Source organism: Scardinius erythrophthalmus (assembly GCF_964197995.2).
Source record: "Scardinius erythrophthalmus genome assembly, chromosome: 25".
NCBI classification, from domain to species: Eukaryota; Metazoa; Chordata; class Actinopteri; order Cypriniformes; family Leuciscidae; genus Scardinius; species Scardinius erythrophthalmus.
The window spans coordinates 25,819,377-25,833,514 of NC_138245.1; the positions used below are offsets into that span (position 1 = coordinate 25,819,377).

The 14,138-nt window shown below is 37.0% G+C and overlaps 1 protein-coding gene across 1 annotated transcript in view; it reads left to right on the plus strand.

The window, feature by feature from the left end:
* The first annotated feature begins 1,374 nt into the window (after positions 1-1,374).
* The window catches only part of thsd7bb (thrombospondin, type I, domain containing 7Bb), a 56,499-nt gene continuing 43,735 nt past the window's right edge, over positions 1,375-14,138 (plus strand). Inside the window, exon 1 of the mRNA XM_081357218.1 lies at positions 1,375-1,668. The gene's annotated coding sequence lies outside the window, so the exon portion shown is untranslated. The remainder of the gene's footprint in view (positions 1,669-14,138) is intronic.

Sequence of the window (14,138 nt, forward strand, 5' to 3'; positions counted from 1 at the left end):
CTGTCTGTCTGTCTGTCTGTCTGTCACTCTATAGTTCTGTCTATCGTTCAATCTATCGTTCCATTGTTTTATCTACTACCTTTTTTATTTTTTTATTCCATGCATGGTAGAAACAAGCTTCAAAAGATCGCCTTTGTGAACCATTGACATTTTTAGAGGTTTCGAAATTAGCTATGGGTTGTTAGGAGGTTAGAAAGTCTCTGAAACTGTGGTCTCTAGAGGATCCTCCAGTGCAATTTTTTAGCTTTAGCAAAAATCATAAGTACGATAGCCACACGATCATTCATTTTTACGGCATAAACATTTCAGGATGAGTAATCCTTATGATTAAACCCCCTGAATCCCAAACTATGAGCAATAGTAAATCTTGACTTAGAAAGCACCACTAACGATGCATGAAATCTCAACATTTTGATTATTAAAGCAAAGGAGATTAGAATGCTTTCTGTACAAATTCTAACAGGAAATGTTTGTGATCTGATTAAATGTATGAGATTATCACCAGGTTAAACTCTTTAGAGTCCGGTCTGATTTGCTTTGAATGGCAATCCATTATTTGACAATGAGATAGAGGAAGGGGAGGCCACAAATGAGAAAAGTATTGTCATGCAACTCTAATAAGTTGCTTTTGATGAAAAATGTTTGAGTTCATATTGAGATCTCTGACATTTGATTGCAGAGACTAATATATTGGCAAATCTGAGAACATTGTTGAGATCTCTTCTGAAATTCTAGAGGAGACATGTGAGATTAAGTAAATTAAAAGGTGATGCATGTAATTTTCCTAATTTTCTTTAAATATAAAAATTATTGTATTTGTATAACAAAAAGCTTCAAAAGATCGCCTTTGTGAACCATTGACATTTTTAGAGGTTTCGAAATTAGCTATGGGTTGTTAGGAGGTTAGAAAGTCTCTGAAACTGTGGTCTCTAGAGGATCCTCCAGTGCAATTTTTTAGCTTTAGCAAAAATCATAAGTACGATAGCCACACGATCATTCATTTTTACGGCATAAACATTTCAGGATGAGTAATCCTTATGATTAAACCCCCTGAATCCCAAACTATGAGCAATAGTAAATCTTGACTTAGAAAGCACCACTAACGATGCATGAAATCTCAACATTTTGATTATTAAAGCAAAGGAGATTAGAATGCTTTCTGTACAAATTCTAACAGGAAATGTTTGTGATCTGATTAAATGTATGAGATTATCACCAGGTTAAACTCTTTAGAGTCCGGTCTGATTTGCTTTGAATGGCAATCCATTATTTGACAATGAGATAGAGGAAGGGGAGGCGGGGGAGTTGAGTGTTGGAAGAGTGACGGAGAGAGAGAGTGAGCGGGCGAATGAGAGAGAGAGAGAGATAGCTAGTGCTGCCGGTGTCCGCACACCACACACAATCCCACCTCTCTGTCTCTCTCCTCTCTGCCACTTTATCCTCAGCAAGGGCTTCCCACTGGGATAATATTCTCTATCTGTCTTTCACGCACATTAATCAGTCATTCTCTCGCTCTCTCTTTTCTCCTCCTCATTATTTGACACTTTTTCTCCATCCTCCTCTCTGTCATCTTCCTCCTTCACCTCCCTGTCCTCCTCCTTTATCACTTCTATTCTGCTGCTCACATCATCTCACCGGCTGGAGAACTCACAGGACGCTGGAGGACAGGTAAGGCTCTGTGTGTGTCTGAGAAGTAAAAGACCCTGTGCGTATTTAGATGTCTGACAATTTGATTGATGATAATCTACAATCTTTTCAGTGAGACTTTGTTTTACTGTATATTTATAATTTTACTGCTCAGTTTACTGCTAGCTTCAGTTATGGTTATCACGGTTCAGGTATCAACTTGTTTTAGGATGCTTTAGGAAAAATGAAAACCACCACAAATGAGAAAAGTATTGTCATGCAACTCTAATAAGTTGCTTTTGATGAAAAATGTTTGAGTTCATATTGAGATCTCTGACATTTGATTGCAGAGACTAATATATTGGCAAATCTGAGAACATTGTTGAGATCTCTTCTGAAATTCTAGAGGAGACATGTGAGATTAAGTAAATTAAAAGGTGATGCATGTAATTTTCCTAATTTTCTTTAAATATAAAAATTATTGTATTTGTATAACAAAATGTTTCTTGTTCCAGATTAATGTAAAGAGTAGGCATATGTAGGTTGCTTTCTTGTAAACACTGTGATTCTGTGGTGCTTTTGTCTAGAGTAGCCCGATACCACAACATTGAGTCAACCAATGGCGTATGTTTGGGGGCGGGACTATCTGTTTGAGTGACCTATGGCAGATGGAATATTGTTCATTGAATGTTGTTGGAAAACAGTCATTATTTTAGTATCACTTTACAACAAGGTCCCATTAGTTAACATTAGTAAGTTCATTAACTAACATCAACTAATAAGCAATGAATTTGTTTCAGTTTTTATTCATCTTTGGTAATAAAAATACAACTGTTCATTGTTAGTTCATGTTGGATCAGATTATGAAAGTCCCATTTGCTCTCAGTGCTGTCTAGGAGAAATTCTCCTTTGTCTCCAAGATCTCCTTTATGCTTTTTATATGATCATGAACTATTCCAGTCACAGGTTGTTTTAGGCAGTCAATAGAAGTTTCTATCAAGCTCGTCAGGCAGTCAATAGACTAATTTAGTGAGCCGATAAAGCCTCCCTCCTTTGAGAACAAAGAAGAAAGTGACAAAAACAGCGGGCAGAGATAAACAGACGTTTCTCTTCATGTCTGAAGACATTTATGTGAATCTACGTGGGCAATTTGACCTTGATGGCAATCCGCCCATGTCTCTTCGAGTTATTTAAGTGTTAAACAAAAGTTAAAAGCAGGTGTTTTGGTTACAATATTTGGTGTGTCATCAGGCTGACTTCATCCTGAATTGTAAAGAGAACTCATCTGAGCATGAGACATATGGCTGCTGTCTTTTCCTGCCCCACTTTTAATTGAATTTTCCACTAAGGTTGAGGCAGGCAAAGGCTTACCTGTCTTCTGTCATCTGGTCTTCACAGATGGGCTGCTAATGGCTCTAATTTTCAGTTTCACCTCTCTCAAACTAATTTCTTATCTCTTAATATTCCCCCTCTCTTTCCAACTATCTGTCTATCTATCCATCTGTCTGTCCACCTATCCGTCTGTCTATAATGTTTAACTGTCTATCTAGTATCTATCTATCTATCTGTCTGTCCGTCTGTTGTTTTATCTGTCTGACTTTCCTCCTATCACCCTTTCAACTCCTCAACATTTAACATTTTGTTAAATTTTGTTTCATTTTTGTCCTATGTCCTTCTTTTTTTCATGTCTCCCTTTGTGCTCCATTCTTTCTTTGTCACTTCCTTTTCTTTTCACACCGGCTGGAATCTTGCTGTCAGTTTGACAGATCTATGTTGTGATGGATGTGCATATGTGTGTGTGTCCATATACAGCCATAAAATATTTGTGCGTCCATTTTATGGCTCAGAGGGTCATGAATTTGGAATGGGCCCATCGTTGCTTTGTTCGGATCCATTGTGAGAGAACAGTGCAGTGTGCATTTGTGACATGAACATGCGATTCCTGTGTTACAAGTGCACATTAGTGACAGAAGATTGAATGAATGTGCTGTGGACTGGAGTGTGTTGTGAGTGTTGTGAGAGTTAAAGCCCACTGCATGATTCATAATTAATGCTATTGTTTTCATAATTTATATGAATGGGTACAGTAGTTGGGGGCACTTAGTAATCAAAGTTTTTCTGGGGATATTATGCTAATTGCATTTTTTTTTTAAATGGGGCAGGCACAGTATATGTGCACTGGTCTTTTGAAAGCTTAAAAGTGCATTTGAATCTAATTGGAGTTTATTTTTGTTCTCAGAGGAAGCATTTATGCTGTTTTTGTCCAGAAATGATTTCAATTGTGCTGTTGGATTAAATGTCGAATGTGTTGTCATGGTGTGAACACCTCTGGCTCCTCGCTTGGGTTGTTCCATTCAATAATTAAGGGATGTAATTATAATTAAGGTTATATTTCAGAGACTTTTCCAAACATCATTTCTCCTCTGGGAAAAGCATTGATTTAATCTGGGAAGTAGAGTCAGATGAAGTTTTGTAAATTCCTATTTGAAATGAGTGTATGAGAGAGACTAAAGTGTCTGTGCACGCATGTTTGTGAGAGCGAGCACGACTGTGTGTTGTTTCCTCTCCACGGAAATCAATCCAAACATGGAGTGCCGGAGCACTCATTGCTATTCACACGCGTGTCTGTCTGTATCATATCTTTAAATCTGCTAATTAACCTCATTACGACGCTCAGCCTGCAGGGGATCCAGTGTAAACCAAAGCATACGCTCATACACACATAGATTTGACATAAAACTCCCCAAACTCAAAGGAGACTGCTTCTCCAGTTTAATTATAAAAAGCCCATGATTGAATAATTAATGCTGTTGGGTCGTCCTCAGCATCTCACTAAGCAGAGGCCAAGTGGTCATTGTGGTGCAGCTAGACATGCTCTATAAATAATCCAAACAGGCACAGACCTCTGTAAACTGCGCCTGCCAAATATTTGACCCATGCAACTAAGATTATACCCTTCACCACACAAACACAAATACAAGCCTTCTGTATGGGTTTACAGACCCTGAATGTGGAACATTACCAAAACATCAGAATTACAGCTCTAAAATCACAAAATGTGGTATAGTAAACCTGTTTGTATTTTGCAGAGCAAATTATGGTGGTCTTCTAGCTTTAGCAGCTTTGTACGCAGTCATATTAATGGCTGAAAATTGCATTTATTCGACAACAGGCTTGACTGATTCTGTGGATCACAACTTTTCAACAAAAGGCACTTAGACTATCAAAGTCAGTCCGCAGATTAAAAAAAAGTAATTTATGGATAAAGACTCTAAATGTGTGTTCACACTTGGCAGGTTTGGTTCGATTAAAACAAACCCTGCACACCAAACAAGAGGACCGAGACCGTTGAAATGGTGGGTCTTGGTCTTCTCCCAAATGAAATCTCGAGTGGTTCAGCAGAAATATGAACGCAACATGGACCAAAGACATCTAAACCAGGGATGGGCAACTACGGTCCTGGAGGGCCAATGTCCACAGAGTTTAGCTCCAACCCTAATCAAACACACCTGAACAAGCTAATCAAGGTCTAGGTCTTTCTACTAGAAAGTTACATGCAGGTGATTTTTTCAGGGTTGGAGCTAAACTCTGTAGGACAGTGGCCCTCCAGGACCGAAGTTTCCCATCCCTGATCTAAACGAACCAAAAACAGAACGTGAACGTCACCAGATGCTAAAAAAGACAGAATACTGAAGCACAACATAGGAGTTATGTTGCCCATTACGGTTCGGCACAGGCGTCAGAAATGCCGTATCCTTGCAGCAGATCTTTTTTTTGTGTTTATGATGGAGGAATTCCTGCCGCTGTTTGACTCCTTTACACATTTTATAAACTCTTTACGAGTTCTCAGCTGGTCAAAATGCCATCATACATACACACATATAATGAGCACATTTAGCCCAGCACACAGCACTGTGTTATTTTTTTGTATCTTTCAGTTTGGTCTTAAAAATGACAATGTGAATGCTAAGCGAACAAGGACTAAATGTATTAGGGTGTGTTCACACTTGTACAATAGTTCGGTTCGCTTGGTTCATTTGATCCGGACCAAAAAAAAAAACATTTAGTCCTGGTCCGCTTAGCGTTTAGATTTTTACCACTGAACCTAAAGATACTGAACCTAAAGGCATAGTGATACGTTCACAACCTGATTTTGAGACAGAACTTGCCGAACATCCAAAACAATGCTGTGTGCTGGCCAAACTTGCCCGCTGTATATGCATAGCCTGCATATTATGGTATTTTGACCAGCTGGGAACTCATAAAGAGCTTATAAGATGTGTGAAGGACTCAAAACAGCTGCAGGAATCCCTCCGTCACACACACAAACGAAGATCTGCTGCGAGGAGACGTGGTTCTGATGCCTGTATCAAACTATGATGGGTAACATCACAACTATGTAGAGAAAAGACAGGTATGCTTGAGCATTCTGTCCTTTTTAGGGTCTCATCTTCCTGTTTTTGATTGTTTACATATCCTTTGTCCATGACCAAAGTTAATTTGGAAGCAGACCGAGCAGATCTTTTCAGCGGTCTCGGTCCTCTTGTTTGGTGTGCACCAGGGTTCGGTTGGCAGCGTTCACACTTATTCAAATGAACTACACTAACAGAGCAATCGCACCAGGGTTTGTTTTAATCAAACCAAACATGCCGAGTGTGAACACACCCTTTTTTTGTTGGTCTGAACCAAAAAGATCCAGGAGAACCAAACTATAAGTGTGCTTTCACTCTTGGTTCGATTTATTGATTCGATTTATTGGTCCGTACCAGCGTTCAATTGCTCCCCCCTCCCCTTCCCCCTCTGTTCTCTGTTCAAATTATTTTATACACTTTTGTTATTGTAGTTTCCAAAGCGTGAGCACATAATGGCACTTTCGTCTCTCTGCCGCAAATGTACTACAAATTCTCTAAAGAACGCTGGAGTCTGTCAAATGACATTTTGCTTGTAGTGTGTGAGTCACGCTTGTCAGGAAAGGGAGTGAGAACACATACAAGCTCAAAAATTTTCGAATCATACATCATCAATAGTGGTTCACTTTCACGATTTAGTACGATTGCGATCATATCAGCAGTGAACCATATGGCAGTTTACATGAACGGTTTGGTTCACGGGTGCGCACCAGAGTTCGGAGCATTAACGAACTCTTGACTTCAGTCAAACCCATGTGCGCACCAAATGTACTAGTGTGAAAGCACCTTAAATTACCATTTTGAAGAAAAGAGGTGATAGTCGCAAGCTTTCTGGACATGATTTTATTCCTCATTACAGAAAGTAGCAATGAAAAAGGTTATGTTCTTGTAGCGTTTGCTAGCAATGGTTGTGGTTTTGATTCTCAAGGAACCTTCATAAAAGAATTGAATGTGCTACCACTTTCATTACAGGTACAAGCTTCATGTGAGAAAAATAAACCTGTGTTTGCTTTAAAGACAAGTTATACAAAGTGCAGTCAGGGAACTGAAGCCCATGGTCAAGCATTATGGTAGTTTGTGCTTCTCCAGTCTCTTGGTTTATTTGATCACTGATTTGATTTACTGCACACATGAAGGTTCCTGGTATCAGGCATCGTATGAGAAAGTCTCAGCGTCTGCTGTGCAAAAATATATTGTTGGTGAGTGAGAATGATTTACAGTAGACAGACACATCTAAAGCAGTGCAGTGTGGTCAACATTTCCATTTGCTTCAGTTGATTCCTCTGCAAAAAAAATGGTTGCCTTAAATTCACCATAAAAAATATGGTAACTATGTTTCATGTATTACAGAATGACATAATGGTGCCTATATGTTTTATAGCTTATAACAATATATTTCATTAAGATAAGGTTAATATACCAAACTACTTGAACTGTTAAATCAGTTAAATTTTCCCTCTTTGAATGTTCTTTTACTGTTTACTTTTCACTGTAAATTATGTTAATTAATAGTTTATACTCGCAAAAAACATGAATTTGACAGTATTTTACAGTTAAATGACACATAATGTGATTCTATACATTTTTTTTACAGTGTAAGATGCACTGGTAGATGTATCCACTTTTAGTGGAATTTTCAAAATAAAAATTCTTTATAGAAGATTTATTGAAACGCGTAGACGCAGGGACGTGACTCTTTAATACACCATAATTAGATAATTAATTTTTGGAAGCTGTGAAAGTAATGTGTTTCTTTTTTCTTTTTTTTATTACACCATAATGTGTAGAAAGTGTACCTTTAAGCTGCATAGCACCTTAAGGTGTTTTTTTTTTTAAACACCCATTTTTTCACTCACCAAGTTTGCATGCAGTAAATATATGTTTTGCTGCTTACAGAATAGACAGTTTTCTTGATTATAACGGAAACAATTTTGTTGCTTCACATTGCTCACTTCTCATGCCGAGCAGGTCCCATATGCACCTTTTAGGGGTAGATAAGGTATACAGAGGGGTACCTTTCAGGGTACACCAGTGACAAGTGGTTGTACCCCTCAAGGTACATTTTTTGCACAATATTTTTTTGAGATGCATTTCTCAGCCGTAAGATTGATGTTCACATCTAGAATGGAACATCCACATTTACAAGTTTACGCTGTCCTATTATACAGTTGTCTTTTTTTATCATTCTAATTGAATTTTACTAACCAGACACCAGTATTCAGCTGTTTGATCTCAAACCTGTGGAACTTCCGATGGAGAGGTCCAGGGCTTTGTGAAACTAGTGAAGTTGTGCTAGAGTCTGAGAACTTCAGAGATAATCCTAGTGATGCTAAAAAGACATCAAAGGACTGACAGCAGCTGGTCGTGTCCGGCCCTTCAAAGTGTGTAAAGCATCTGAAGTTTGGCAGAGATAGCGTGTCCACAGCGGCACACACCGATGATTTTTAGAAGCAACTTAGTGACTTCAGACAACCCGATGTATGTCAATGGGATTAATCTGACATCACACAAGCTGTTAATATTCTGGTAGGCCTGTAACTATTTTTATTTTATTTCATTTCAATTCAATTTATTCCTGAGCATGTAGATACATCCTTGTATTCCTGTACCTGTCACTACGATCAGAAGGACCGCTTCCAAATCTATCAGTAACGCACTGTCTAATCTTTCATAAACCCGCAGCGTTCACAGATAAAAGAAGAAAGCTTTATAAAAACAAGGTTAAAGTGTCGACATTTGTCTGAGAGTTTCTCTCTGTTGTTTCAAATGAGAGTTGAGACAGTGACTCCAGCTCTCAAAGATCCTGAGCCCAGTTTGCAGCCTCGCGGCTAAGAATCACAATGGGACTATGAAGATGAAAGAAAAGACAATCAAAGACAACTCAAAAACATGTTGAGTTTGCTTTAAGTGAATCACTTTGAAACCCACTTTTCGGTCTGTTTTTTATGCAGAATCTCTCATTAGTGTGGCACACATGAAAACTGTATTTCAATCTGTGTGGAAAATTAGCTCAAAGACTAATAGACTCTCTCTCTCTCTTGATCTGTCTCTTCAGTTCTGCAGCAGTAAGTCTTTGCTGTTTGTCCAATGTTGTTTTATTGAATGATTGATGCTGTCACTGAGAGGTCCTCAATATGGCAGTTTGCTCAGTTTCATCTCAGCTAAAGGAGAAGAAGAAGGCATAGTTTCTGATGCACTTGAACAAGGTTCAATATTAGATTTTTGCTGCACTGGCCAATGGTAAATTTACCTGCTATAAATCTTCCTTACTGGGCACAAAATTGTATTTTACATCATTTTTTAATATTAAAGCAATATTTTCTTGCCTCAGGCAATGCAATTTTTCCTCTGTTTTCTCCAGTGAATGTTACCATGTGACTCGCAGCATCATAAATGATATCTCTACTGAAACTATATCTGATACATGATTGTGTTGCTCATATTTTCATGTTGGTGGTTTAATCACTTGTTTGGTCTTAAAGCAGTCAGGTACATTATTTTATTTTTTATTTTATTACTAATTATTTTTATTTTATTATTATTAATATTGCACAATATTACATTACTACATAAACTGTAAAGTTAGTGTTAATAAAGCAATAATAATAATAATAGTATTTTTATATACGCAGAGATCTGTGTTAGGCCCTCTGTTATTCTCAATATATATGCTGCCACTTGGAAATATTATAAGGAAACATGGAATTAGTTTCCATTGTTATGCTGAAGACACTTAAATCTATATTTCATCACGGCCAGATGAAAACGCTAAATTATCCAAATTGACAGAGTGTGTTAAAGATATAAAAGATTGGATGACGTGCAATTTTCTTTTATTAAATCCAGACAAGACAGAGGTACTAATCATCGGTTCAAAAAAACGCCCACAAAACCTCTCACAATACAACTTTAACATAGTAGGATGTCCTGTTACTTTATCCTCTACAGTAAAAGACCTGGGTGTTATACTAGACTGCAACCTGTCTTTTGAAAATCATATTTCATATGTTACAAGAACAGCTTTTTTCCACCTTAGAAACATTGCTAAGCTACGTAACATGCTATCAGTTTCTGATGCAGAAAAGTTAGTTCATGCATTCATGACCTCGAGACTAGATTACTGTAATGCTTTATTAGCTGGTTGTCCTGCATCCTTAATAAACAAGCTACAGTTAGTCCAAAATGCCGCCGCTAGAGTTCTTACTAGATCAAGAAAATATGATCATATAACACCAATTTTATCATCACTACATTGGTTACCTATAAAGTTCCGTATTAATTATTACAAAGTATTGCTACTGACTTATAAAGCCCTAAACGGCTTAGCTCCAGTCTATTTAACGGATCTTCTATCGCCCTATAATCCATTGCGCTCTTTAAGATAACTAAATTCAAGGCTTTTGGTCATACCTAGGATATCTAGGTCCACCAAAGGAGGGAGAGCATTTTCACATTTAGCTCCAAAACTCTGGAATAGCCTTCCTGATACTGTTCGTTGCTCAGACTCGCTCTCCCAGTTTAAAACTAGATTAAAGACGCATCTCTTCAGCCAGGCATTCATATAATACTTTTAATCTTACAGTTAAATCCGGTCTCTAGTTCATAAACGCCAGAGGAGAACTGGCCCCCGACTGAGCCCGGGTTCTCCCAAGGTTTTTTTTTTCTCCATTAGGTCACCTGATGGAGTTTTTTCGGTTCCTTGCCACTGTTGCCTTTGGCATGCTCAGTTGGGGATATTTGGGGATATTTAATTTAATTAATCAATCAACAATACTATTGATCAGCATTACCAAACGTGGACGTTTTCCACTAGAAACAAACATTGATGTATTATTTTAATTTAGTACTGTGAAGCTGCTTTTTACAATCTGTATTGTGAAAAGCGCTATATAAATAAACTTGACTTGACTTGACTTGACTTATATTATTTTCACTGAGATGAATAAAGACACAAATCCTGGCATGTGTTCTTCAGCAACGATGACGACAATAACAATGATGATAATAATACTACTAATAATAGTAATAACATAATAATAATAATAATAATATAATTATAAATTATTTTATTTTTTTATTATTATTGGTTCAAAATATTGCATTACTAAATATTAAATTACACTTAAAATAATAATAATACATTATAATTTATTATAGATAAATTATGTTAGAAGACTGACAAGTCCTAGCATGTTTTCTTTAGTAGAAACGAGTAGAATGTTTTGTTGTTGTTGTTTTGTCTTGTGTTCTTTTCTTTTCTTTTTCTTTTTTTATAAATGGTTTGTCATTTACCTCAGTGTCAGACTATCAGTCGGAACAGTTTTAATTAAACCATACATTATTTGCAGTTTATTTTAAAGTGACTGGCCGATTGTAGCCTGGCTAACGTCAGACCTCTTTCTCATTGAGACGTGGTCTGGGAACCACATTTAAATTTTCTCGTATTTGAGGCGTGGTTTACGAATGCCCAGAGCCGTTTATTGGGCGCTACGAATGTCTATCAAATGCGCCTGTACGTAGCTCATAGCCAATCATTTCAATTATACCAGATGACGTATGTAGAGTGACAGAAATTCGACGAGAAAGAAGACGAAATAAACTTGCGTTCTAAACTACTTAGAACACTATCTAAGGCAGCATCGAAAGGTAACTTCACGTCTGATGCCATGTTGGATCCACAGATATAAACAAACTGCTTCGGTGTGTCGCATAGACGTCGTCATCGTCTTGCTGCTCCCTCCCCGTTCTGTGATTGGTTCCCTTTTTGAGGGGAAAATCTGGTCCATGGTGTCCAGGCTGCCTAGCAGCGTGAATAAAATCGTGCTGCGCACAAGGCAGCATGGGAAAACCCAGGCTAGGCCATTTGAAGAATAACTTTGAAATATTTTTTTTTATATGTAGTGGACTGTATTGAAGCCTGAAAGCCAATCTCAAAGCCCTTGCATGTATCTGTAATTGAAATCACTCCATTTTTCATACACTTTCCCAATTAAAGGTCTACACCTCATCCTGTTTGAGTCCTAGCTTTCTCCAGCCACCAAGGAAATTACAAGAACAGATGTTCAATCCAGCTCGCATTTGAGCCCTATATAAAGTACATTTTATTGATTCTTTCATTTCCACTTGGGTTCATAAGTGTTTTTGCGACCGTTTCCAGCTGAGCTGGAGCTAGTTTGGCCATAGCTGCCATATGCTTTCTGCTGCAGAGCTCGGGTCCACAGCAGGGTCCGTGTCCTAATTGAAGTGTAATTGACTCAACAGCAGGGAAGGTCAGTTTGTCATCGAGCACTGCTTACAGTGTGCCGTCAAGCCTGTTACCTGATCCAGCCAGTAATGACTCATGCCACGGTTTCCCAGAGACTCTTTTTACAAGATGAAACAGGAAATTGATGCACATATTTATGAACGCACACACCGAATTAGAGAAAACTTGCACGCTCTGTGACATGTGGATTAACTTTGACACTAAAGTAATAACCTAATGTAGTTGACGCCATTGACTCTTGGGTGTCTGTTTTCTAATGTGAACACACTATTTGGAGACAGCAGGGATTTACTCTACTCACTATCTGGTTCTATTACACATGCAGTATGTTCTTGTGGGGGGTTGGAATGCAGACATTTATTTAAAATATATTTAAAATATTATTTATTTATTTTAATTGTATTTCATTGTAATTTTTTATTAATATTTCATTTTTTATTTTAATTTTTTTATTGTTTTAAAAATATATTTTTTATTATTTAATTTATTTAATTTACACTATTATTCAAAAGACCAGTAAGAGGTTTTGGGCACACTTTAGATTAGGGTCCCATTCTCACTATTAACTAACTACTAATTACGACTTTTGCCTCAATAAACTCATAATTACTGCTTATTAGTAGTTAGTAAGGTAGTTGTTAAGGTATTGGGTATTTGATTAAGGGATGTAGAATATCGTCTTGCAGAATAAGGCATTATTATGTGCTTTATAAGTACTAAACAGCCAAGATCCTAGTAATAAGCAACTAAGTATAGTAAGAATTGGACCCTAAACTAAAGTGACGTTTTTTTGTTTGTTTTTTTAAGAAATTAATACTCATCAAGGATGCATTAAATCATAAGTCAAACTTTTTTTTTTCTTTTTTTTTTTTTTTTTTTTTGCTGAACTTGCTATTCATCAAAGAATCCTGAAAGAAAATGCATCAAGATTTCCTCAAAAATATTAAGCAGCACAACTGTTTTCAACATTGATAATAAAACAATTATTTAAAAACTGTAACTGTATCAAACTGAGTAATTGCTACTGAAAATCCGGCTTGGCATTACAGGAATAAATTACATTTTAAAATATATTAAAACAGAAAATATTTCACAATATTTCTGTTCTTTTTTGGATCAAGAACTTCTTTCAAAAACATAAAAAAATCAACCCTGAAACTTTTGAACGGTAGTGTAATTATGAAAATTCCAAAATGATCTGGACATACAATTGCATAAACATAGCAAAATTATTTTTTTGGTCCAGACTAAAACCTATCATCTACAAAATCTTTCTATTAACAGTGCGATTCAGTACATAGTTAATGCGTTTGCATTGTGTGAAAGAGCATTAAATGCCAAACTTGAAAGATCTTTTAGAAGTCGCTCTCTTCATTAAAGTAACCAGTGCATTTACTCGCTAATTATCCTGATAGAGACAAAATTATAAGATTCATAAAGAGACAACATCTGCGAGAGCAGCCGCTGCGATAATGCAAGATTAGCTCAGTTGTCCTCCAGGTTAATTACTACAATACTGTTGAAGTAAAGGTTAAACAAAGGTGAGTCATGTTGGCATTTAACTTGGATTTCCTCCACACCTGAAGCGTGAACATTTGAGTCAACTCTAAAGCTCAAGCACGGGAGACGTTACAAAGGAAGGATGCATTTTAACACGGGAGTTAAATGTTTTAAATGAGAAGGTGGCATTATGAAAATGTCATTGCACTTCAAGCAGGTGAAATGTGATTTCAAGAGGAGAGACGTCCTGCAAACCCATCTGAAAATTGCCATGGAAATGAATGCTTGTTATTCTTATGATTAAAGCTGATTCTAAATGCATGCATATATATATATAT